Genomic DNA, 25,317 nt, shown 5'->3' with positions numbered 1-25,317 from the left:
GAGGCATTACTTTTGTTAATTTGTGAAACGCTGATCATAAAAATATGTACTTTAGTCTACCTATGGCTGTCTGAACTTTAAATGAATACAATAAAATCCGTAAAAGAAAAAAATCACTAAACATTAGAAAGACCATTTGCAGATTTATTTTTTATTTAAATTTTGCAGTCTTAAAAATGTTCATGAGATAAACAGACATGTTAAAATAACATTAAGCGATAGAAAAAATAAATAGGCAGAGTAAACATTATGCCACGCTATACAGCTCTAAATCATTGGCCTTCGCAGGAATTTGTTTAGCATATATTTTTAATTATAAATAAAATGCTATTAAAGCATAAACTACTGATATTATTATATGCATTGCATCTGAAAGTGATTGTAATGCCATGTGCTATTAAAGCAGTAGTAAACCCAACCGCCAAAACTATCATTAAACAAAAGACCAATAGTCTAAATCTTTAGAAAGCACAGTGCATTGTAGTTTCTGCCAAAATCTTCTTTTATAATAGTTTTATAGCTTACTTTTTTCTCTGAGTCTTCCGGCCGAACCCTGCGCCATATTGGTTATTGTTTTGAGCTTCCAGCGTGTAGTAGATTTCCTCCTTTCTCCCTGTATGATTACCCGTAATCTCGCGCATGTCCATTAAATACTACTGTCAACCCAGCAAATGGATCTGCTTGCTCTGCTGATCACCAGGGCTGACATTGACACCCCATGTGACGTAGCAAGTCACATGGGGTGTTTCAGGAAATCCTCAGTGGGTCAGCAATTTCACAATATTGTGTAATGCCGCAAATGCCGATGGCAGAGGCACGTTAAAAGGATTTATTGATGGACAGCGCAGTAAGTGTGCCGTGACTGGGGGACAAAATGTGCATGCGCTGGTGACGTCACTTCACTAAACATCGCATTTATATTAGAGATCGACCGATTATCGACAACACCGATATATCGGGGGCCGATATGCAGTTTCCCCGATATATCGGAATCGGCCTGTTGATTTGCCGATATTGCCGATATTTTCATGACGTCATGGCGTATGTTGCGCCACGCGCCTCCACGCACTGGACAGCTCTTAGGCCGCCTCCCTCTGCCTCCTTAGTCCTTACAGTGTCTTTTACCTGTCGCTGCCACACTGGAGTCTGCATGCGGCACAGGCGGTCGGTCGGGAGAGTCGGGACAGAGTTCTTCTACATCTAGTGAGTGCAGTGACCAACAGTCTGACACACGTTCTGTATCCTGTTCTGTGATAATTGATAACAGTGACCAACAAAAGACAGTCTCTCTGACACACGTTCTGTATCTGTTCTGTTCTGTTCTGTTCTGTAACACAGCCGCCGCGGCCACCCACCCACCCACCACCCACCACCCACAGCTGCCCGGTGCCAGCCAGCAACCCAGTCCCACACAGTCCACAGTGTAGTGTACTAGCCAGCCAGCCACAAGTCCTGCCTGAGTCCTCCTCCTGACTGTACCAGCTCTCCAGCCACAGGCCCTGGGCCTGTACATGCCAAGCCAGCCACCACACAGGGTGCCAGCCAGCCACCCACCACAGGGTTAAAGTCGGCCAGCCACCCATCCACCCACCACAGGATGCAAGCCAGCCACCCACCCACCACACAGGGTGCCAGCCAGCCACCCACCCACCACAGGGTGCCAGCAAGCCACCCACCCACCACACGGTGCATGCCAGCCACACAGCCACCCACAACAGGGTGCCAACCACCACAGGGTGCCAGGCAGCCAGCCAGCCACCACAGCGTGCCAGCCAGCCACTCACCACACGGTGCCTGCCAGCCAGCCAGACAGCCACTCACAACAGGGTGCCAGCCAGCCACCACAGGGTGCCAGCCAGCCATTTTGTGTAAGCCTAAATTAGTGTCTGACTCTTTCTTGTTTCAATGGAGATACGTAAGTGTGGTCTGGGAGTATTTCTCTTCTCCATCGCCAGGAAAATCAGTAGCACTGTGCAACACATGCAAAAACAATGTGAGCATGGGATCAATAACTGCAAAAAACAAAAAAATGTATAATCTTTGGGCCCATCTAAGAGTTCATCATCTTGAATTGTATAATGCAGCACAAAATAAAACAGAATGAATCACAAGGTGAATCATCCCTATCCAAGGCAACAATAACAGATATGTTTCAGAAAAAAAAACTGTTGCCAAAAATCAGATGGAAGATCCCAACTGAAAGACAGAGTAATCACAGAGATGATGGTCACTGATAACCAGCCATTTACAATAGTGTCTGACTCTGGATTTAAGCAGTTGATGTCCATAGTTGAGCCAAGGTACACACTGAAGAGTAACAAGTTTTATCGAACTGAAATGCTGCAAAAGATTCATCAAAAGGTCGTTGACAATGTTAAGACTATGCTGCAACCAGAGAATGCTGGCAACTCACTCTCATTCACGACGGACTGCTGGTCAGGACAAACAGAATTACTAATGAGTCTTACATGCCACTACATTGATAGCAGATGGACAAGAAGACATTTGGTGTTGAATACAAAAGTGATGCAAGGATCCCTCGCTGGGGAGTACATTAACCGCTTGCCGACCGCCGCACGACTATTTATTGCGGCGGTCAGCCCCTCACAGGCAAAGCAATGTAGTACTACATCGCTAGCCTGTGAGGCTCTAGGGAGCGCGCGCGCGCTCGCTCACTGACCCCCCCGCGCTAGTGAGCCGCGGACCCGATGTCCACCGGTCACTCGCGATCGTTGGTTACACCGGGACAAAGGCAGGCGGCTAATGTAAACAAAGCCGCCTGTCTTTCTCCCCTGTGTTACAGCAGAGATCATATGGTCCTGCTATGTAGGACCGTAGATCTCTGCTGTTACATCACTAGCCACATCCAATCACAGTTAGAAGCACGCCCCTAGGACACACTTAACCCCTCCTTCTCCAATAAAGTTAACCCCTTCCCTGCCAGTGTCATTTTTACAGTAACAGTGCATATGTATAAAAATGTCAGTCAAGGGTCCGATCTGTCCGCCGCAATGTCGCAGTCCCGCAAAAAATCGCAGATCGCCGCCATTGCTCGTTAAAAAAAAAAAACAATAAAAACAACAAAAATCTTTCCCTTAGTTAGTAAACGCAATAACTTTTGCGCAAACCAATAAAAATTAGCTTTTTGCAATTTTTTTTACCAAACATATGTAGCAGAAAACAAATTGGCCTAAAAATGTTAAAAAAATTTGATTTTTACATTTTTTTAGGGAATTTCATATTAAAAAATTTGAAAAATATTGTTATTTTTGCAAAATTGTCGCTCTTTTTTTGTTTATAGCGCATGATCAAAAAATCGCACAGGTGATCAAATACCACCAAAAGAAAGCTCTGTTTGTGGGAAAAAAAGGACATCAATTTCATTTGGGTACAGCGTCGCACGACCGCACTATTGTCCGTTAAAGTCACGCAGTGCCGAATCGCAAAATAAGCCCTGGTCAGGAAGGAGGTAAAATCTTCCGGGGGTTAAGTGGTTAAAAAAAGTTTCTAGGCATGCTAGAAGAATGGGGAATCAGCAAAGACCGAGTGATGCTTGTGCTGTGAGACAGTGGAGCGAACATGGTTAAAGGTATGAGACTTGCTGAAGTGTCAGACCTCAGTTGCATGGCACACACCCTCCAACTGGTGGTAAATGATGGTCTGTCACACCAGAAAGCTTTGCTGGACATTATTACCATGCGGAAGAAGTGCACAGGCCATTTCCACCATTCTGTTCTTGCCAAGCAGCGACTGAGGTGCATTCAGGAAGACCTTGACCTACCCAAAAAAAAAATGATACAGGCTGTTCCAACACGATGGAACTCAATGCTACACATGTTACAGAGGATGCTGGAGCAGAAGCGAGCTCTCACCATATATTCTGGTGAATATGGACTTGGAGGACATTCTTGCCCTACTGCAAATCAGTGGGACATAGTAGCCAACATTATAGAGACGCTCGTACCCATTGAGGAAGTGACACCGGAGGTGAGTCATTATGACTCATCTGTTTCCTCTGTGATCCCATGTGTGAGAGTCCTGAAGATGCTTCTTCAACAGAATGAAGGACCCAACACACGTGGCATCAAAACATGTAGGCAGGCCATGAGGGACAGCCTCGCCAAAAGGTTTGAGAAGCATAAGGAGAATAAAACTGTTGTGCTTGCATGTCTTTTGGATCCTCGATACAAGAACCATCCTTTCTCTTCTGATGATGTATTGGCCAAGGAATGGCTGACAGAAGATATTCAACAGCAGGTGCAGGAGGTTCCTCCTGACGAAAAGAAAAGTCAAGGACAAGAAGAGAAGGTTTCCGATGTGGAAGTGCAGGATGCAGGAGAAAAATGTCCCAAAAGACAATGGACAGAAGAGAAAATTCATTGTGGTCAAATAGATGCAATATTCAGCGTTTTATTGGGGCCTCATGCAGAGGATTCATCAGAATCGGCAATAATGAGCCTGGATGATGAACTTCATCTCTATTTGAAGGAACCAGTAAATGACAGAAGAAGTGATCCTCTTAAGTGGTGGAAAGAAAATAAGGCGTGCTACAAAAGACTTGCTTCTCATGCTAGAAGATACCTTTCTGCTCCTCCTTCCTCAGTACCACATGAGAGTGTTTTTAGTGAAGTGGCAGCAATTTATGAAAAGAAAAGAAGCCGTTTAACTGGTGAACATGCTGAAATGTTATGCTTTCTGCACTATAATATTGTTCTACTTAACTGGGAGTATTGATTTGAAAATGTAGCTAGTCTATAGTAGTGTCTGTCCACCAGTCCACTGAGTCTGTCCAATCCCCTTCTAGCTTGTGTCTATCTATTTTTTTCTAACAGTTTTGCACTGACTGTGCTGCGCTGCACTGCAAAATAGACATAGACAGTGGATTGGAGTCAGTGCCAGTGGACTACTGCTGCAGTAGAACGCCACTCCCTGCTGCAATAATTTTAAATCACTACTGCGGTAGTGCAGTTAGCATTAGGGATTTAAAATTATTCCAGTGAGTGAGTGCCCTACTGCAGCGGTAGTACACATCTTCTAGGAGTATTGAACTGACTGCAGTAGTTGCAGTGAGTGCCATACTGCAGTGAGTCCTCCACTGACTCCAGTCCAATCCATTGTGACATGTGTAGCTGTTGCCTTGCTTTTCTTCTAGCAGTATTGCACTGACTGCAGTAGTTGCAGTGAGTGCCATACTGCAGTGCAGATAGTCCTCCACTGACTCCAGTCCAATCCACTGTGACATGTGTAGCTGTTGCCTACTTACCTTGCTTTTCTTCTAGCAGCATTGCAGTGACTGCAGTAGTTGCAGTGAGTGCCATACTGCAGTGCAGAGAGTCCTCCGCTGACTCCAGTCCAATCCACTGTGACATGTGTAGCTATTGCCTACTTGAATTGCTTTTCTTCTAGCAGTATTGCAGTGACTGCAGTAGTTGCAGTGAGTGCCATACTGCAGTGAGTCCTCCACTGACTCCAGTCCAATCCATTGTGACATGTGTAGCTGTTGCCTACTTGAATTGCTTATCTTCTAGCAGTATTGCACTGACTGCAGTAGTTGCAGTGATTGCCATCATGCAGTGAGTCCTCCACTGACTCCAGTCCATCCCATTGTGACATGTGTAGCTGTTGCCTTGCTTGTCTTCTAGCAGTATTGCAATGACTGCAGTAGTTGCAGTGAGTGCGATACTGCAGTACAGATAGTCCTCCACTGACTCCAGTCCAATCCACTGTGACATGTGTAGCTGTTGCCTACTTGAATTGCTTTTCTTCTAGCAGTATTGCAGTGACTGCAGTAGTTGCAGTGAGTGCCATACTGCAGTGAGTCCTCCACTGACTCCAGTCCAATCCATTGTGACATGTGTAGCTGTTACCTTGCTTTTCTTCTAGCAGTATTGCAATGACTGCAGTAGTTGAATTGAGTGCGATACTGCAGTACAGATAGTCCTCCACTGACTCCAGTCCAATCCACTGTGACATGTGTAGCTGTTGCCTACTTGCCTTGCTTTGCTTCTAGCAGTATTGCACTGACTGCACTGCAGTAGTTGCAGTGAGTGCCATACTGCACACAGAGGTAGTCCTTCGCTGAGTCCAGTCCAGTCCAATCCACTGTGACATGTGTAGCTGTTGCCTTGCTCTTTTTATAGCAGTTGTGCAGTGTGTATGTGTATTTTATTGTGTAGCTGTTGTTGCCTAGCTTTTTTCCTGCAGTTTTGCGCTGACTGCACTGCAGTACTGAATTAAAATGTTTATATTGCAGTGAGTGAGTCCACTACTGCAGCACTTTATTATACATTAATGCACAATCAGATGATGGGAAATGCTAATGTCCAACTCCTTGCAATTTAAGTTTTCCTATCAGTTTTTATGCAGTTAAGGTGTGAAGAATGAGCACTTAATGTTAAAAATGTTAATAAATAAAGATTAACATGTTTGTTAAGAGATTTCTGTCGAAATTTGTGTTTTTTGGGGAAAATTTTACATGTGTGAAAATATCGGCCGATACCGATATGCGATTGGCAACATATCGGTATCGGCAATGAAAAAACGATATTGGTCGATCACTAATTTATATATCCTATATTTTATTGATGATATAATGTTCAAATAAACAGATCAATATATGCTTATTGGGATGTTTTTTACCAAAAACCTGTAGTAAAATACATATTGGTCTACATTTATGAAGAGATTAGATTTTAATTTTTTTTTTTTTATTGGATGTGTTTTATAGAAGAAAGTAAAACAATGATATAAATATTTTAGCGTAAATATTTATAGCGTAAAAAAAAAAAAAAATGCAGTGGTGATCAAATACCACCAAAAGAAGGCTCTATTTGTGGGAAAAAAATAACAGAAACTTTATTTGGGTACAGCATTGCATGACCACACACTTGTCAGTTAATATAACAGTGCCTTATCGTAAAAAGTGGCCCGGTCATGAAGGGGGGTAAATCTTCCAGAGGTCAAAACAACAAAAACACATACATTATGACTTCAAAAGATTATTGGTAAACTTCAGTTAAGAATTTATAAATATGACAAATTATATTAAACTCTCTTTCAAATGAATAGCTTTCATATTGTAATAAATCACAGTACTACTGAAAGAAACATTCACTAAAAAATTAAAAATTATGTGGGAAGTCTTTTTATAATCATATTTAATTTAACCACGTTAAAAGATAAAACCAAACTCATATCAGCAATTTTATCACAAGCACACAAGTTTACTTTCATGTGCTTTTATCTTTTTCTATTTTTTTTTTTTGAACCCTGAAGGTATGTAAAGTGGAATTTCAGCATACTGTCGATAAGAAAGCTGTGATCTTGGCTCAATCACATTTGTGAAAGAACTGTCTGTTATAGAACCACTGAAGGTCCTGAACTTGATCAACCCCTAAGACTCCTCGCGGCTTGGTTCTTACAAAAACCTTGTTCATTTGGTACACAGGAAAATCAATAATGAGTTTTACTGTTTTCACAAGTAGGTCCTTCTTTTCTCTGGACATTTACAGCAGTCATTTATTTAACTATGCTACTGGGGGGTAAAGTCTGGATAACAGTCAAAAGAGGAAATTAGGTAAAAGTGATGCAAGTAGAAAAAATTCATATAACTTTGAAAAAATACTTTGGCCAGTTTATATATTATGAATACATAAATCCTGATGACTGCAGTAAACATTTAAGATACACTAACTCTACTTTATTACATGGTAGGCTCTTCAAATGTCATGCTTTTACAAACACCACAAAAGTATCCACACACCGTGGCGATTTTTAAATAAAAAGCAATGAATCATTTCAGAGTAATTCATTATTAAACAAAGATGAACTCTACTAGGTTTAATTTAGTTACTGAATTGAAAGGTTCACTGAGTCTGATGCAAATATGGCAATAATGTGTCGTTTCTGGTGGGATAAAGCATCCAAAGATTTCCATAGACCCAGCAATAAGATTTCCTTCTCCTGCAGTTCCTGGTCCTATGTCATGGACACTCAAGTCTTCTGCTAAAAAAGGAAGAAATGTATAACAATAAAGTCAATTCATATACAACAAATGTAAATTACAGTGTGGTAAGTCAGATCTCATCCTATATAATAAAGTGCAAGTGTCTCTGCCTCCAGTCCCTGTGTCCGTGGGATTGCGCTACTGCACATGTGCCCCATGGAGGAGTTTCTGAGGTGAAGGGGGCTGTGTTCGGTATGGGGGGGAGTCCTGGGGACTCTGCTGCGTTCGTTTTAGAGGAGTTGACAGAGGAGGTGAAGACAGTGGAAGAAGATGAAGAGGATTCGATGAGTAAAGTGGTAAGGGGCGGGATTGGAGTTGCAGGGGGGTGTCTGTCCAGAGGGGCGGGGCCAGGGTAAGGCAGGCTGTGCGCAGGCGGCGGGCCGCGGGGAAGATGGCGGCGCTGTGACTGACATTCTGGGCCAGGCCCGGCTAGAGAGGTTGGGGACACCGGGCAGTGAGCGGGATTCTCAGGCAAGGCCGGGGCTGCTTCTCTGGTTGCGCCGGCCAGGCCGCGGTAGCGTCGGGCGAGGCTGGGGGGTTCGGGGCCTACGCGGCCTGCTGTGGAGACTGCCACCCCCCGGATTGGGGAGACTGCGGCCGGCCAGCGGCCTTCAGGAGAGCCCGGGGATCGGGCCTGCATGGGGCGCCCAGGATGGCGGACACCCTACGGCGGGTGAAGGTCTACACCCTGAAGGAGGACTGGCAGTGGGATGACCGGGGCACCGGACACGTCTCCTCCGGATATGTGGACCGCCTGAAGGGCATGTCTCTGCTGGTGAGGGCCGAGAGCGACGGTGAGTGACCGGAGGAGGGGGGAGGAGCAATGCCGGCACCACCCTGAGGGGGGTGCTACAGGGAGACTACACCGAGGATCAGCCACAGAGAGAATGGGGATCACCCTAAGAGAGCAGAGAGGGATCACCCAGAGAGAGAGTAGGGATCATCTAAAAGAGCAAAGAGACAGAGTTAAGAGGGATCACGCAGAGAGGGATCACCCAGAGAGAGAGAGAGGGATCACTCAGAGAGTAGGGATCAAACCAATAGGGACTAGGGATCATCTGAAAGAGCACAGTGAGATCAGAGAGACAGAGTTAAGAGGGATCACCCTGAGATAAAAACTGACTTTTGTAGCAAAGTATGCCTACAGAAAATCTGCGAGCGTGATTGCGAAACCTTATAAAAAAATGGAAAGTAAAGACACGTTTTGAACGGGACATTTGCAAATAGAAAGACTGCAGACCCAAAACACGCCTGAATGAAATCTGTGACTGTAGGTGCATTACTGTAAAAAAAAAAATCGCAGAACATAGACACGCTATTAAAGGGACATTTATAAGCAAACTGACTTTAGTAGCAAAGTACGCCTTACTGGAACAAGTCTGTTTTTACAAATGTTTGACCACTAGAGGTGTACCGAACTGTTCGCCGGCGGACAGTTCCCGGCGAACTTAGCATGTTCGCGTTCGCCGCTGCGGGCGAACATATGCGATGTTCGGTCCGCCCCCTATAATACATAATTGAGGCAAACTTTGACCCCGAACTTCACAGTCAGCAGGCACATTTCCAGCCAATCAGCATACCTCCCTCCCACACCCTCCCACCTCCTATAAATAAGCAAGGGCAGCATCCATCTTAGATCATTCTGAAGCAGTGTGTGTTAGGGAGAGCAGGGAGAGCTGCTGCTGCTGCTGCTGCTGTTAAGCTAGGGACAGTTGTTAGTCAGTGTTCCTGGTCTTGCTAGTCAGTAATCTTGGTCCACTACTGCTGTAAGGACAGCATCCTGACAGCACCCCAAAAAGCCCTTGTATTTGTAAAGTATTTGTGTCATTTTTTTTAAATATATATATATATATATCTAGTGTCCCCAAAAGCCTGGTAAAAGGGCTGGTAATTGAGGATTTCTTTATTTTTATATATATATATATATATATATATATATCTAGTGTCCCCAAAAGCCCTTTTAAGGGCTGGTAATTGAGTTTTTTCTTTTTATATATATATATATATATATATATATATATATATATATATATATATATATATATATATATATCTATCTATCTAGTGTCCCCAAAAGCCCCTTTAAGGGCTGGTAATTGAGGATTTTTTTTTATTTATATATATATATATATATATATATATATATATCTAGTGTCCCCAAAAGCCCTTTTAAGGGCTGGTAATTGAGTTTTTTCTTTTTATATATATATATATATATATCTATTGTACACTGCAGTTGCCTGCCCGCTGTGTGTGAGAGGCCACAGACCCACCACAGACTGTGCTGTGTGCACACCACACTCATTTCGGGTGGCACAGGCACAGTACCTTGCATTTTAAAAAATATTTTTTTTTTCCTCTGTCATAATTGCAGTGAGTGCTGTGTCAGGTCCACAGAGTGCACTGTACCCACTGCAGTGCACTGCCCACCACTGATATATATACGGTGGCACAGCAAATATTTTTTATTATTGCAGTTGCCTGGGCTGCCAGTGACTGTCAGGTCCACAGAGTGTACTGTGCCCACTGTAGTGCCACTGCGTGCCCACCCACCACTGATATATATACGGTGGCACAGCAGCTTGCAAAGTAAAAATATATATATTTTTTTTATAATTGCAGTTGCCTGGGTGCCAGTGACTGTCAGGTCCACAGAGTGTACTGTGCCCACTGCAGTGCCACTGCCCACCCACCACTGATATATACGGTGGCAGGCATGTCTTTTTTTGGATTAGTGTCTGGGGGGGTCTAAAACGCGTACCTGTCAAGTTTCAGCTCTGTAGCATGTCCAGAACCAGAAAAAAAAGATCATATAGGTGTAAAAGGGGTTCCCACCATCCCTGCTCTACTGAAAAATGATATTTTTTTCTGGTTCTGGACATGCTACAGAGCTGAAACTTTACAGGTACACTTTTTAGACCCCCTAGACACTAAATCACACAAAAAAAGTTCTTAAAAATTGTCATTTTTGATAGAGAGCCAATTATTGGAAAAATTAAAAAAAAAAAAAAAACTTAAAAAAAAAAAAAACATTTCTTTGGATTTATTGTCTGGGGGGTCTAAAAAGTGTACCTGTGAAGTTTCAGCTCTGTAGCATGTCCAGAACCAGAAAAAAAATAGAATTAGGGTTAGGGCTAGGGTTAGGGTTAGGGCTAGGGTTAGGGTCAGGGCTAAGGTTAGGGTTATTTTTAGTGCTTAGGGTTAGAGGGTTAGAGTTAGAGGGGTAGGGGTAGGGCTACTAACTCTAACCCTAAGTATCTCACCGTAACCCTAACCCTAGCCCCTAACACTAAACCTAACCCTAACCCTCTAACCATAACCCTAACCCTCTAACCTTAACCCTAACCCTCTAAGCCTAGCCATAAAATAACCCTAACCCTAACCCTAACCCTAACCCTAGCCCTAAGCCTAACCCTAGCCCTAACCCTAATTCGTAATTTTTTCTGGTTCCGGACATGCTACAGAGCTGAAACTTCACAGGTACACTTTTTAGACCCCCCAGACAATAAATCCAAAGAAATTTTTTATTTTTATTTTTTTTTTTAATTTTTCCAATCATTGGCTCTCTATCAAAAAGGACAATTTTTAATAACTTTTTTGTGTGATTTAGTGTCTGGGGGGGTCTAAAAAGTGTACCTGTGAAGTTTCAGCTCTGTAGCATGTCCAGAACCAGAAAAAAAATAGAATTAGGGTTAGGGTGTAGGGTTAGGGTTAGGGTCAGGGCTAAGGTTAGGGTTATTTTTAGTGCTTAGGGTTAGAGGGTTAGAGTTAGAGGGGTAGGGGTAGGGCTACTAACTCTAACCCTAAGTATTTCACCGTAACCCTAACCCTAGCCCCTAACACTAAACCTAACCCTCTAACCATAACCCTAACCCTCTAACCTTAACCCTAACCCTCTAAGTCTAGCCATAACCCTAACCGTTACCCTAACCCTAGCCCATAACCCTAGCCCTAACCCTAACCCTAGCCCTAACCCTAACCCTAGCCCTAACCCTAATTCGTAATTTTTTCTGGTTCCGGACATGCTACAGAGCTGAAACTTCACAGGTACACTTTTTAGACCCCCCAGATGCTAAATCCAAAGAAATTTTTTATTTTTATTGTTTTTTAATTTTTCCAATAATTGGCTCTCTACCAAATAATTACAATTTTTAAGAACTTTTTTTTGTGTGATTCAGTGTCTGGGGGGTCTAAAAAGTGTACCTGTGAAGTTTCAGCTCTGTAGCATGTCCAGAACCAGAAAAAAAAATAGAATTAGGGTTAGGGCTAGGGTTAGGGTTAGGGCTAGGGTTATTTTTAGTGCTTAGGGTTAGACGGTTAGGGTTAGAGGCGTAGGGGTAGGTTTACTAACTCTAACCCTAAGTATCTCACCGTAACCCTAACCCTAGCCCCTAACACTAAACCTAACCCTAACCCTTAAAGCCCAGTTCCTGTCCCATTTTGGTCGGTTCTGGTCTGTTTGCGGTTGTTTGCGGTGCGTTAAACGGGGAGTTTGGTCTGTCACTGTGAAGCGGGCGTAACCCTTACACTACCTGATCGATACAACATCATACCTGATCGTATACACACACTGGATGTTTTAAAGCACGTTATTCCAAACAATTTAGGAATTTTAGGTGATTTATGCCCTTTATGGAATAAAACCCGACTCTGCGTCAACTACGTAATTTTCCATGGGAGTTTTGCCATGGATCCCCCTCCGGCATGCCACAGTCCAGGTGTTTGTCCCCTTGAAACAACTTTTCCATTACTATTGTGGCCAGAAAGAGTCCCTGTGGGTTTTAAAATTCGCCTGCCTATTAAAGTCTATGGCGAGTCGCAATGTTCGCCGGTTCGCGAACATTCGCCGATGTTCTCGTTCGCCGTTCGCGAACGGCGAATTTTATGTTCGCGACATCACTATTGACCACATATGTTCTAGCGCCCGTTAATTTAACGGGCTTAATGTCTAGTATAAAAATAACCTTTCATTGCTGACAGGCCATAATAAATATTATAGTTTTCGACAAACCTTAAATAATCAAGTTAACCACTTGCCGACTGCCGTCAGTATATTTACTGACGGCATTTACTTAGTACTACGTCGCTAGCCTGTGAGGCTCTAGGGGGCGAGCGTGCGCCGGAGGCGCGCTCCCGCCCCCGCACTCGCGATTGTCCGTTACAGCGGGAGAAAGGCAGGCGGCTAATGTAAACACAGCCGCCTTTCATTCTCCCCTGTGTAAGAATTGAGATCATACGGTTCTGCTATGTAGGACCGTTGATCTCTGTTCTTACACCACAAGCCACATCCAATCACAGTTAGAAGCACGCCCCTAGGGACACACTTAACCCCTCCTTCTCAAATAAAGTTAACTCCTTCCCTGCCAGTGTCATTTTTACAGTAACAGTGCATATGTATAGCACTGATTACTGTAGTAATGTCACTGGTAACCCCAAAAGTGTCAAAAATGTCAGTCAAGGGTTCGATCTGTTTACCGCAATGTCGCAGTCCAGCAAAAAAAATCGCAGATCGCCGCCATTAATCGTTAAAAAAAAAAAACAACAAAAATGACTAAAATCTTTCCCTTAGGTAGTAAACGCAATTGTCCGTTAAAATCACGCAGTGCCGAATCGCAAAATAGGCCCTGGTCAGGAAGGGGGTAAAATCTTCCGGGGCTTAAGTGGTTAAAAAAAAATCAGGTTATACTGTATATGTTTTTTGGATATGATGTTTTCCGATATTTATTAAAGTCCAACTTTGATCAGTTATAAAAGCAAGAAAATACAACTTTTCCTACCACTCCAGCCCCTTTTTTATTGAAAAAAAAATCTAAAATTAAAGTGGTTGTAAACCCCATATGCATCAGTTCTCCAATACATGAACCATTTCATAGTTTGTTCTGTAAAAATCCAAAACGCTGTAGTTATACCTCTGCATTATCATCTCTAAGCCTGTCACAGCTCTCTAAAATGCTCTGGTCTATGGGCGTGTCTATGGACCGCAACTTGGGAGTCTTGACATAACTGGCCCCACATCCCAGCTGTAGACTCACACACTAGCGCCGGCTTACCAGTGCACAAGGTGCTGAAAGTGTGCATGCACGTCACTCTCTGCTGAGAGGTGGGGTGTACAGATAGGAGGTGGGGCAACTTATGTCATGACTCCGCCTTCCCATGGACTAGAGATTTTCAGAGCACTGTGATAGGCTTGGAGATGAAAATACAGAGGTAAAAATAGAGCACTTTGGATTTTTACAGAACAAACTATAAAACGGTGCATGTGTTTGGGAACTGATGCATATGAAGTTTACAACTACTTAACCTCCCTGGCGGTATTCCGGAGTGTGGCTCGGGGTGGAAATTTCAGTGCCATTAGCGGTAACTCCGAGCCATACTTGGGGTACCGACAGGGAGAAGTCACTGGATCCTGGAAGAGGTTACTTACCTTGTCCCTAGGATCCCGCAATGTATTCTGGCAGTATACGGTGGCCGGCTCTTCCACCTGATGCTGTGTGCCCTGGCTTCCGTTCCCTGCATGCGTCGTGTAGCAGGGGGGTGGAACCGGTGGCAAATTCAAAAAGTAAAACACACAAACACACTGATATATTGTAATCCTGTTGGATTACATTACTAAATAAAATAAATTGACCTTAGTTTGCCCTCCAGCGCCCTTGCCTGCAGTTTTACTGTACTTTATATATATATATATATATATATATATATATATATATGTACTTTAACTTATTTATAGTTATTATATTATAATTTATGATTTTGTGTTTCAAACTTTATCATACCTGAGATGTTATAAAGAAGAACGCACAGTAAAAAAAATCATATGTAAATAGTTGGTTTGGGCAGCTTGTCCTTAAGAAATATATATGCAAAATAATGGTACCGCATTCAGCACCTAAAATCCGAAATAATCATACCGCCAGGGAGGTTAAAACTAAACACACTTTCACTGAGGCTGAGGCACCAGGAAACACGTATCCCTTCACTCATGCTCGTGAATGAGTTTCCTCTGCATGTCTGTCAATCAAAGGAGAGGAGGTGTGGCAACACATATTTTTTGCATATGTCAAATTTTTTGTCAGTAGAAAAGCAGGGAGGATTACAGATGACAGGCTCATATCCCTGCCAGACTGTGCACAAATGAGTTGTGCTGCTTTGTTTAAATGTTTAGTTTAATTTTTGTTATCTGGGTTTACAACCACTTTAAGTCATTTTGGATTCTAGAAGCCAGGAAGAGGAATAAGATTTTTTTGCCCAGATATGGGCTTTATTATCAAACCCCTAAAAGCAGCAAATACTATGTATGATGGACTGCCTAGCACCCAACCTGGGTGCCTCTGTCAAGATACAGCTTTCTCTGGAACAATGAACCAGGTATTATAGCTGAATATTGCAAGAACAATGACACTAGCTTAGGTGCAAACTGGAACTGACTTTATTGTACATTCACACAGAATATATACTGTACCACACAAAATCAGTTAAGAGCTTGATCACATTACCCTAAACAATGCAAACTGTAAACAGTAATATCATCAGTACATCTAATGAACAGCTAACATAAACATAAACAGTAAGCTAATAACATTTTGTCACCTAGACAAGCCTAGGTGACTCAGGTTCGTGCCCACCCAGACAGTTCAGCACCAGTATTCAAGAAGAGCCAGGGCTGTGCAAATCTCATTAACCAGCTTTCCTTTCACTTCCATCTTCTCACTGAGTTTCATGTTGGCAGAGACCATCAGGGCTTTCTCGACTGTTCAATGTGGTAATATCATCTTGCATCATAAAACAGGACATCTTCCTGAATTCTTGTAGCTCCCTCAAATGCCAGGCCCATAGTCGGTAGGCAAGAAGTTACCCTGCAGTCCCCTTCAAAAGCTCCTGTCACACTATACACTAACCTTATATGTCATACTCTTTAGTGTAGGATCTTCCTATAGTACTAACATGCTTCTTACAGAAACATTTAGGCACTTCAGGTTTGGAAGGTTTACCCCCCCTTCATGACCACACCATTTTTTGCGATATGGCACTGCGTTACCTAAACTGATAATTGCGTGGTCATGCGATGCCTGTACCCAGATAAAACTTTTTCCCACAAATAGAGCTTTCTTTTGGTGGTATTTGATCACCTCTGTGGTTTATATTTTTTTGCGCTATAAACAAATAAAGACTGTAAAAAAAACAATGTGTTTTACTTTCTACTATAAAACACATCCAATAAAAAAATTTAAAAATCGAATTTCTTCATTAATTTATGTCAATATGTATTCTGCTACATGTTTTTGGTAATAAAAAAAAAAAAAAAACAACAACAATAAGCGTAAATTGATTGGTTTGCACAAAAAATGATAGCTTCTACAAACTATGGGATATTTTTTGTAATTTTTACATTTTTCTTTACTAGTAATGGTGGCAATCAGCGACTTATAGTGGGACTGGGACATTGCAGCGGACAAATCGGACACTATGGGGTTTATGTACTAAAGCTAGAGAGGGCAAAATTAGTCACAATTCTGCAGATAAATCAACCAGCTTCCAGGTTTTATTGCTAAAGCGTAATTAAACAAGCTGAGGTTAAAATTTGTTTGGTTTCTCTGCAGAATTGTGACTAATTTTGCCCTCTCTAGCTTTAGTAAATAAACCCCATGACACTTTTTGGGGACCAGTGACACTAATACAGTGATCAGTACAAAATATGCACTGTCACTGTACTAATGACACTGACAGGGAAGGAGTTAACATCAGGGGTGATCAAAGAGTTACATGTGTCCCTAGGAAGTGCTTTCTAACTGTGGGGGGGTGCTTGTACTGTGGGAAGACAGAGATCCATGTTCCTGCTTAGCAAAAGCAAAGGATCTCTGTCTTCCCTTGTCATAGAAAAGCGATCTGCCTTGTATATATAGGCAGACCGCCATTGTGCCTCTCTTGGGAACAATCGGTGGGTCCTGGCAGACATAGGGTCTGCTGGGCCCACTGATTTGCTCCCACTGTGTCCAATCACAGCGGGAGCTGGTTGACGGTGGCTCTCATGCGTGCCACAAACTCGATATAGGCGATCAGGTACGTGAATTCGCCTATAGGAGCTGCCACCCAGCAGTATATATGCCTGGGGCTGTCGGGAAGTGGTTAAAAAATTACAAATGTTTTGCCCCTCTTTTATTACCATGTATATTATTTGTAGTATTGTAATCAAGAAATGCTGGGAGCACTGAAGCAGATTATCAGCTTCTCTGGTTCTGGTTCTCTGTAGACAAAGTAAGATGAAAGAATAATAGATTTGAACCCACAAAGACAATAAAGAATAACCAAATAACCAATAAAGAATAACCAAATGTAAGAATAAACAAAAGCTATATTACAGTAATGAGGACACCTTATTTGTTTCAGGATTAGAAGACCTCCGCTTTGTTTAAGAGACATTGCCAAATTTATCTCCAATATTTCCCTATATTGATACAAACCAAAGAAGCTATATCAAGCGAAAGACTTTGAGTACATCAATATAATGAATTAGTTTATTCTGTTCCAGCAATGTATTCAGTAGGGATTTCTAGCTAACTAGCAATGAAATGAAGACATCAATTGTTATATTGCACATTTCTGTGAATTTTCTCATTAAAAATTAAAGCTTAGAAGAAAAATAAAGATCAAGTGAAATATATTTTACTGTTCAATGCAGCAAAAGTCAAAACATAAGGAGTTGATACTGAAGGATTTCTCCATTTACCTGGAAGGCTGACATTTAGTTTACAAATGCTCATTGCTGGATGTAATAATGATTGATATGTTTTTCTTTGCATATTCTAGTAGCCAATACTTGTGAATTGTTTCTTGTAAAAGGTATTAGACCTCTTGCATACGATACTCCTGTTTGAGCATCTCACAGCTTAAAAAAGCTCAGTACAGTTTTTTTTTTTTTTTTCTGATCTAAAATACAGCCCATTGTAATTTGCCTGTGCACACATGCGCGTAAACAAGCGCTGTGCATCCTTCAGTAAGAACAAAATAGAAAAATCTGCATTTTTGGTCATTAATTTAAGCCTCAATGCATGCAAATACGCACGAATACACGCAAATACATACAAAAAAACCTGTCTGGAAATAGTAGATGCTCAAACAGGAGTATTGTGTGCAAGAGGCCAAAAAGAGATGCTCAAACAGAAGTATCGTGTGTAAGAGGCCTAAGAAGAAGGGGACATTTTTTATGATTAGTTTTTTTATAGTACTGTAGTAGCTTTTGGCCCAATTTTGGAAATTATTTAATCATACACAATACATATGCTCATTTCCTGAATGCAGGACCACAATTTGTACATGTAAGCATATATGACCTGTATATCCACTTCAGCCCCGGAAGGTTTACCTTCATGACTTGCCCGTTTTTTGGCATTGCATTATTTTTACTGACAATTACGCAGTCGAGCTACGCTGTACCAAAATAAAATTGATGTCCTTTTTTTCCCACAAATAAAGCTTTCTTTTGGTGGTATTTAATCCCCACTGCGTTTTTGTTTTTTTTTTTCCTTTTTTGCGCTATAAACAAAAAAAAGACCAACAATTAAAAAAAATATATGTTTTTTACATTCTGCTATAAAACATACCCAATAAAAAAAATTTAAAAAATCCAATGTATTCATCAATTTAAGCAAATATGAACTCAGCTACATGTTTTAGGTAAAAGAAAATCGTTATCGTGTCTACAACTATTGGAATTTTTTTATGTATTTATTTTTTATTTTTTTTTGCTAGTATTGCTAGCAATTTTAAGTGGGACTGTGACATTGCGACAGACAAATTGGACACTTAACTGACACTTTTTGGGGACCAGTGATAATATTACAGTGATCAGTGCTAAAACAAAATGCACTATACTAATGACATTGGCAGGGAAGGGGTTAACATCAGGGGTGATCAAAGGATTAAGTGTGATCCTAGGAAGTGCTTTCTAACTGTGTGGGGGAAGATTTGACTGGAGGAAGACAGAGATCGGTGTTCCTGCTTAGCAGGACCACAAGATCTTCACCTTCCCCTCTCACAGAATGCCTCTCTTGAGAACGATCAGCAGGTCTCAGAGGACATCACGTCTGCAGGACCCGCTGATTGGCTCCCGCTGTTCAAATCACAGCAGGAACAGGTCGGCGGCGGCACATGCGAGTGCCCCAGACCCACTGCACAATTTTGCGCAGGGGGGCCGCCCTGCCGCAGTATATCTGCGTAGGGCGGTCCATAAGGGGATATAGTAGTGTATGTTTATTTATCATATTGCGCTATAATTTAGTTTGCACATATGTACTGTCTATAGGTTACAACTATCATTGATGTTTATGTCATTGATATAAGATTGCAAGAGACTGATTGATCATCATGTGTGAGGAAGCAGATGCTGTTTTGTGAAACACTGATGTTAAACGTCTCCTGTATTTACGCACATAAAAAGACTGTGACATTCTGCTCAATATGACTACGGTACATAACATCTCAAAAACTGAATATGTCCCTAAGATGAGTCAGATATATACTATGTAACATGCATAAAAATGTTGAATAGATATAGTGGAATTTTTGGTAATGATATACAATGTACATGTGTATATGTGTACACCTGTATGGGCACTGCTTCCTTGGCAACCATTGACAGATGGAAACCGCCATGATTGTCCAAGCCAAACACCCTAAACATTTGGCATTTAGGACTAACATCTGAACAGCCAGTATTTAGTCCAAACTTACGTTCAGCCTAAACTCCCTAATGGTGACACCCCTAATGGTGACATGCCCTGTAGCTGCACTTAGCAACACACCAACTCACCAGTAGCAACAATGAAGCTTTAAAGAGTAACTCCACTTTTGTTGAGAAAAAAATATTGCTCTCTGGGTGATCAATGTACCTTTTTTTTTTTTAATTCTTTTTATTTCAATATGTGCATAAAAACGAACATTCCAAACATCCTTTCAACAAAGGGACAAAACAATATAAAATAAAAATATTATACAATATCCAAATAATTATCTGTTTACTTAGTATTTATAATCTCTTTATGCCAAGGTATATCCATTTAGCTTAATTGATCGCCGTTGTCCTGGTGTGCCCCAATCCCTTGCTCCATTGCATTGATAGATTTATTTCCTCATCATACTATGTGCATCCCTCTATATCCTCTTGGTTATCTCCTTATATTCAACCATTGGTTAATGTTGATTGACACCAATTATCCCAAATTTTATTATATTTCGTTGAGCATCCTCTATGCATATACAATACTTTTTCAAATGGTAAAATCTGATTTACCGCTCTTATCCAGTTCTTAACAGCAAGGGGCTTCACTTGAATCCACTTAACTGTGATTGTTTTCCTTGCCATAAACAGCGTTTCTCTAAGCATTATCTTGTGATATCTAGACCATGTTATTTCATCTAATGTACCCAGCAAACAGGTTTCTGGGGTCAAAGATACAGGCATATTCAGGACAGAGGATAATATTTGAATTATTTCCTGCCAGAATCTTGATATCACTGGACAAAACCACATAATATGTATAAAGTCTGCCCGCTTAGCACTGCATCTCAAAAATTTAGGAGATGCAATGCTTTGCATTGCATAAAGTCTACTTGGAGAGAGATATGATTGATGTAGCATATATAATTGTATTAACCTATTGTTTGCTGCTGGCGATACATATAAATGGGATGAACAGGCTTCTTTCCAATCTTCGTCAGTTAAATTGGGAATTATTTCCTGCCATTTTGTTCTTATTGCCAAGGGATTCATTCCTGAATTAACCCTGGTTAAATGTGCATATATTTTAGAGATTAATCCTTTAGGGCCCTGGGACCTAAGGATACCAATCATTGAATATCTAGAGATCCCAGGTCCCAAAACTCCAAATTGTGCTTGTAACGCATGTCGCAACTGTAGGTATCTATATAATGAGGTATGTGGTATATCATATTTCATTTGTATATCTGAAAAAGAGTACATATGTGTTATATCATATACGTCTCCAAGGACTGATATCCCTTTTTGTTCCCAGAACTGATACTCTACCAATTCTTTCAGTTGATTAAACATTGGGTTTCGCCATAGTGGGAGATCCATGTTTATTTGTGTGTTTCCCTCTATACGTTTTGCCTCTCTCCATATTGTACGAGCTAATGTTAACATTGGTATATGCTTATATTTTAATTTATTCAAAGGGGCTTCTAGGGCTATAAGTAAATTATCGATTTGTAAAACATGAGCCAGGTGTGATTCTACCATCTGTAGTGTTACTGGTACTATCCATCCTGTGAGATGTTTAAGTTGTCCAGCGAGATAGTATCTGTATATATTAGGAAGTGCCATACCTGTTTCTGTTTTAGCTCTCTGAAGTGTGGTTAACTTTATTCAATTTCTACCCTTTCCCCAAATAAGTGTGGTAAATAGGGCATCTATTTTTTTAAAAATAGTTTTAGGGACTATAACCGACATATGTGAAAAAATGTATAAACATTTCGGTAATAGGACCATCTTGATTAAATTTATTCTCCCTGCAACTGAAAGTAGTAATTTAGCCCAAGTAGCTAATTTAGTTTTAATTGTTGTCATGAGTGGATTAAGGTTAGCCTGTAAAGCTGCTTGTGGTAATCTTGTAATATTTATTCCCAGGTATTTGAAAGAGGACACTACCTTTAATAAACTTGAATCCTTGCTTAGTATGAGTAGTTGTGGTTGCAATGGCATAAGGGAGGATTTTTGCCAATTAATTTTAAGGCCTGAATAAGAACCAAATAGTTCTATTATATGCATAGCTGCTTCCAATGATCCATGTGCAACATTTAAATATAAAACAAGATCATCAGCATATAATCCCACTATATCTATCCTTTCTGCCAATGTAATGCCCCGTACAGAAGGCGTTTGCCAAAGTCAAAGTGCCAAAGATTCAATAGCTACTGAAAATAAGAGTGGTGATAGAGGACAGCCCTGCCGGGTGCTTCTATATAATTGTATGGCCTTGATTAAAAAGCCATTTACCAACAGCTGAGAAGTTGGATTTAGATACATTATTTCCACCCAAGTACAGAATTTCTCCCCAAATCCAAATGCCCTAAGCACTGCCTGCAAAAAGGGCCATTCAATAGAATCAAAAGGCTTTGCTGTATCAAGAGAGGCCAAGACACTTGAGTCTGGTAGTTGATCTCTAAGCTGAGCTATAAGTTGTGTTCTTCGAAGATTTATAGATGTGGATTTTCCTGGCATAAATCCAGTTTGATCTGGATGTATAATATTAAGTATTACATTGTTTAATCTATGGGCCAAAATTTTTGCAAGAATTTTGTAATCTGTATTTAATAATGATATGGGTCGGTATGAAGCACAATCTATTAAATTTTTATCTGGTTTTGGAATTAGTACTACTGTAGCTAAATACATGGATTCAGGAAGTCTTTTTACCCTGAAAGCTGCATCAAATACTTGAACTAGCACTGGGGCAAGAATATCCATGTATTTACTATATACTTCTAACGATAGTCCGTCTGGTCCTGAAGCCTTTCCTATTGCTAGACTTGTTATTGCTCTTCTTACTTCTTCCTCGCTTGGATTTTCCTCTAATGATTTAACCTGCTCGGTCGTTAAGGCTGGAAAGTGTATTTCACTCAGATAAGTTGAAATTTCATCTGCATTATACGTAAGAGAGGTGGCATACATATCAGTATAAAACGAGTGAAAGCATGACATAATACCAGCCACATCCCTTACGCATTCCCCGTCAGGGTGCTGTATATTAGTTATAACTAAACTTGTACTTTGTTGCTTAGCCATATGTGCTAAAAGATGACTTGAAGTATTCCCTTGTTCAAAGTACTTCTGTTGATATTCAAATTGTTTGTATTTAGCTATTGCTGCTATATGTGTAGTATATTTTCTTACTGTCATTTCCCATTTTTCCCTATTTATTTAAGTTGGTGTTTTCAAAAACGCAGCTTCTGTATCTCTACATTGCTCTTCTAAAACTTCAGTTTCCTGCCTGGTGGCTCTTTTAATATATGATATTGTTGATCTAAGTGCCCCCCGTAGATATGCTTTCAAGGTATCCCAAAAGATCAAATCTCTTTGGGATCCATGTATTTCTAAAAATATCTGCAATTGTTCAGGTATACGATTGTGCGTTCCAATCTGTGATAACCAATATGGCTGAAATTTCCAGTTTTGCTTCATTCCCTCAATTCCTATTGCTATATTTACCAGGAGTGGTGAGTGATCAGACACTCCTCTAATCAAATATTCAACAGAGACAACCCTAGAAATAATTTTATCATTTCCCAGCGCCAGATCTATTCTTGATAGACATCCCCTTCCTGGGATGGCCCAGGAATAAGCCCTGGTCTGGGGATTAAGCATTCGCCACAAATCTCTCCATCAAAATTCTTCCCCTAACTCACGAAACATAAGTGGTTTTCGAGTTCTTTTTAGGGGGGGTCCATGCCTGTCCACCAGCGGGTCCCACAGAAGATTAAAGTCTCCCAGGCATAGCACTAATGCCTCTGGGTATAAACTTGCAAATAGCATAGCTTCTTTAATTACACTTAATGTAGCAGGTGGTGGATTATATATACCTAAAATAACAAATGGTATATCATACACTTGAGCTCGTACAAATACATATTGCCCTTCAGGGTCTACCTTTTTTTGAAAGCACTTCCATGGTACCGACCTATGGACAAGCAATGAAACCCCCCTTGCATATGTTGAATAGATCGAGTGTATTGACCATTGGATCCAGGGTTTACACAATTGGTTTGTTGTATCTGGGATCATATGTGTCTCTTGAAGGCATATAATTTGTGCTTTAGTTTGTAATATATTTGTAATTACCTGGGATCTCTTCTGGGGGGTCCTTAGACCCCTAACATTCCATGATAGGAACCCACATTTTGTAGTCATCTTAGAGGTTTTTTTTCTATATATAGCTGTAGGTTCACTTCGCAAAAGGGATCCCATATATCTAACCGTCTATCTATGACATTTATCATGATAATACCCCATAGCAATGTACTCCTTATATTTTATACCAATATAATTATTGAGGTCAGTTGGGCACACCAGGACTGAGCGATCTTCAAAAGTAACAAGAAAAAATATGAAAAAGAAAAAAAGAGAAAAAGAAAAAAAAAATCACAAACAAAATTACCCAAAAAAAATATTTTTTTTAAAAAAGAAAAATCACCATGCACATATAGCAAAATTTTGACCAATAGGTCTTACTCCAAAAAAAAAAAAACAATGGGACATTGCCCGAGCATACAATCATTTGCATGCAAGGACAATATAGCTGCGGCCTCCACTCAAGCTCCCACCTTACTCTCAGAAAAATGTCATGTTTTCCTCTAAAAAATAAAAAAGTCATCAAAAAAAAAAAAAATGGTTCAAAGAATTACCAGTGGTGGGAGGAGGGAGGGAGGGGAAGAGGAACCCCCGAAAAAAAAGACAAAAAAAAAAAACGCACAAAAAAAACCAAAAAAAATGCACAACAAAAAAATATAAACAAAGAAAAAAAAAACCCATAGTTCCTTTACTCCCAGTCCCTTCACTCCCCCCGCCTCGTCATTCCATCATCCACATGCTTCTTTTTTTTTTTTTTCTTGTATCCTTCACCAGGAAAAAAGAGAAAGTTTTCATTACAAGGAAAAACAAAGGAAAATAGCAAGATTCTTCTATCCGTTCACTTTATAGTTCCTTTCGAACAAAGCCATTCTTGTACACTCTCTGGAGTATTGAAGAGATATATTTTCCCATCTTCCTCCACCCTCATCCTCGCAGGGTATGCCATCGAGTAGCTAATGTGTCGTTCTCTTAATTTTTTTTTAACTTCAAAAAAGGTAGCTCTCAATTTTTGTAGACCTATTGAAAAATCAGGGAAAAAAAACACTTGTGCGTTTTCATATTGAATGGTGCCCTTTTGTCTTGCTTTCCGTAGTATAAGATCCCGATCTTTACAATTCAAAAATCGTGCAAGTAAAGGTCTTGCAGGGACTCCAGGGGCTGGTGGTTTTGCAGGAATTCTATGGGCTCTTTCTACTGCAAATGCTGTGGAGAAAGTAGTATCAGGAAATAGGGTTTTAATCCATGTCTCCACAAAATCTCCAGGATTCTTCCCGTCAGCCCTCTCCGGTAAGCCCACAAATCTGATATTATTGCGTCTTAATCTGTTTTCTAAGTCATCAACTTTTTGATTAAGGTATGTTACTTGCTTTTCAGCTGCTAATATACGATTTGGCACTGGAGTGTAATTATCCTCTAATGAGGATATCCTTTTTTCAGCCTCTGCCAT

Source organism: Pelophylax lessonae (genome assembly GCF_965119305.1).
Source record: "Pelophylax lessonae genome assembly, chromosome: 2".
Taxonomy (NCBI): Eukaryota; Metazoa; Chordata; class Amphibia; order Anura; family Ranidae; genus Pelophylax; species Pelophylax lessonae.
The sequence above is the reverse complement of the archived record's forward strand: the minus strand, read 5'-3'. Positions refer to the sequence as shown.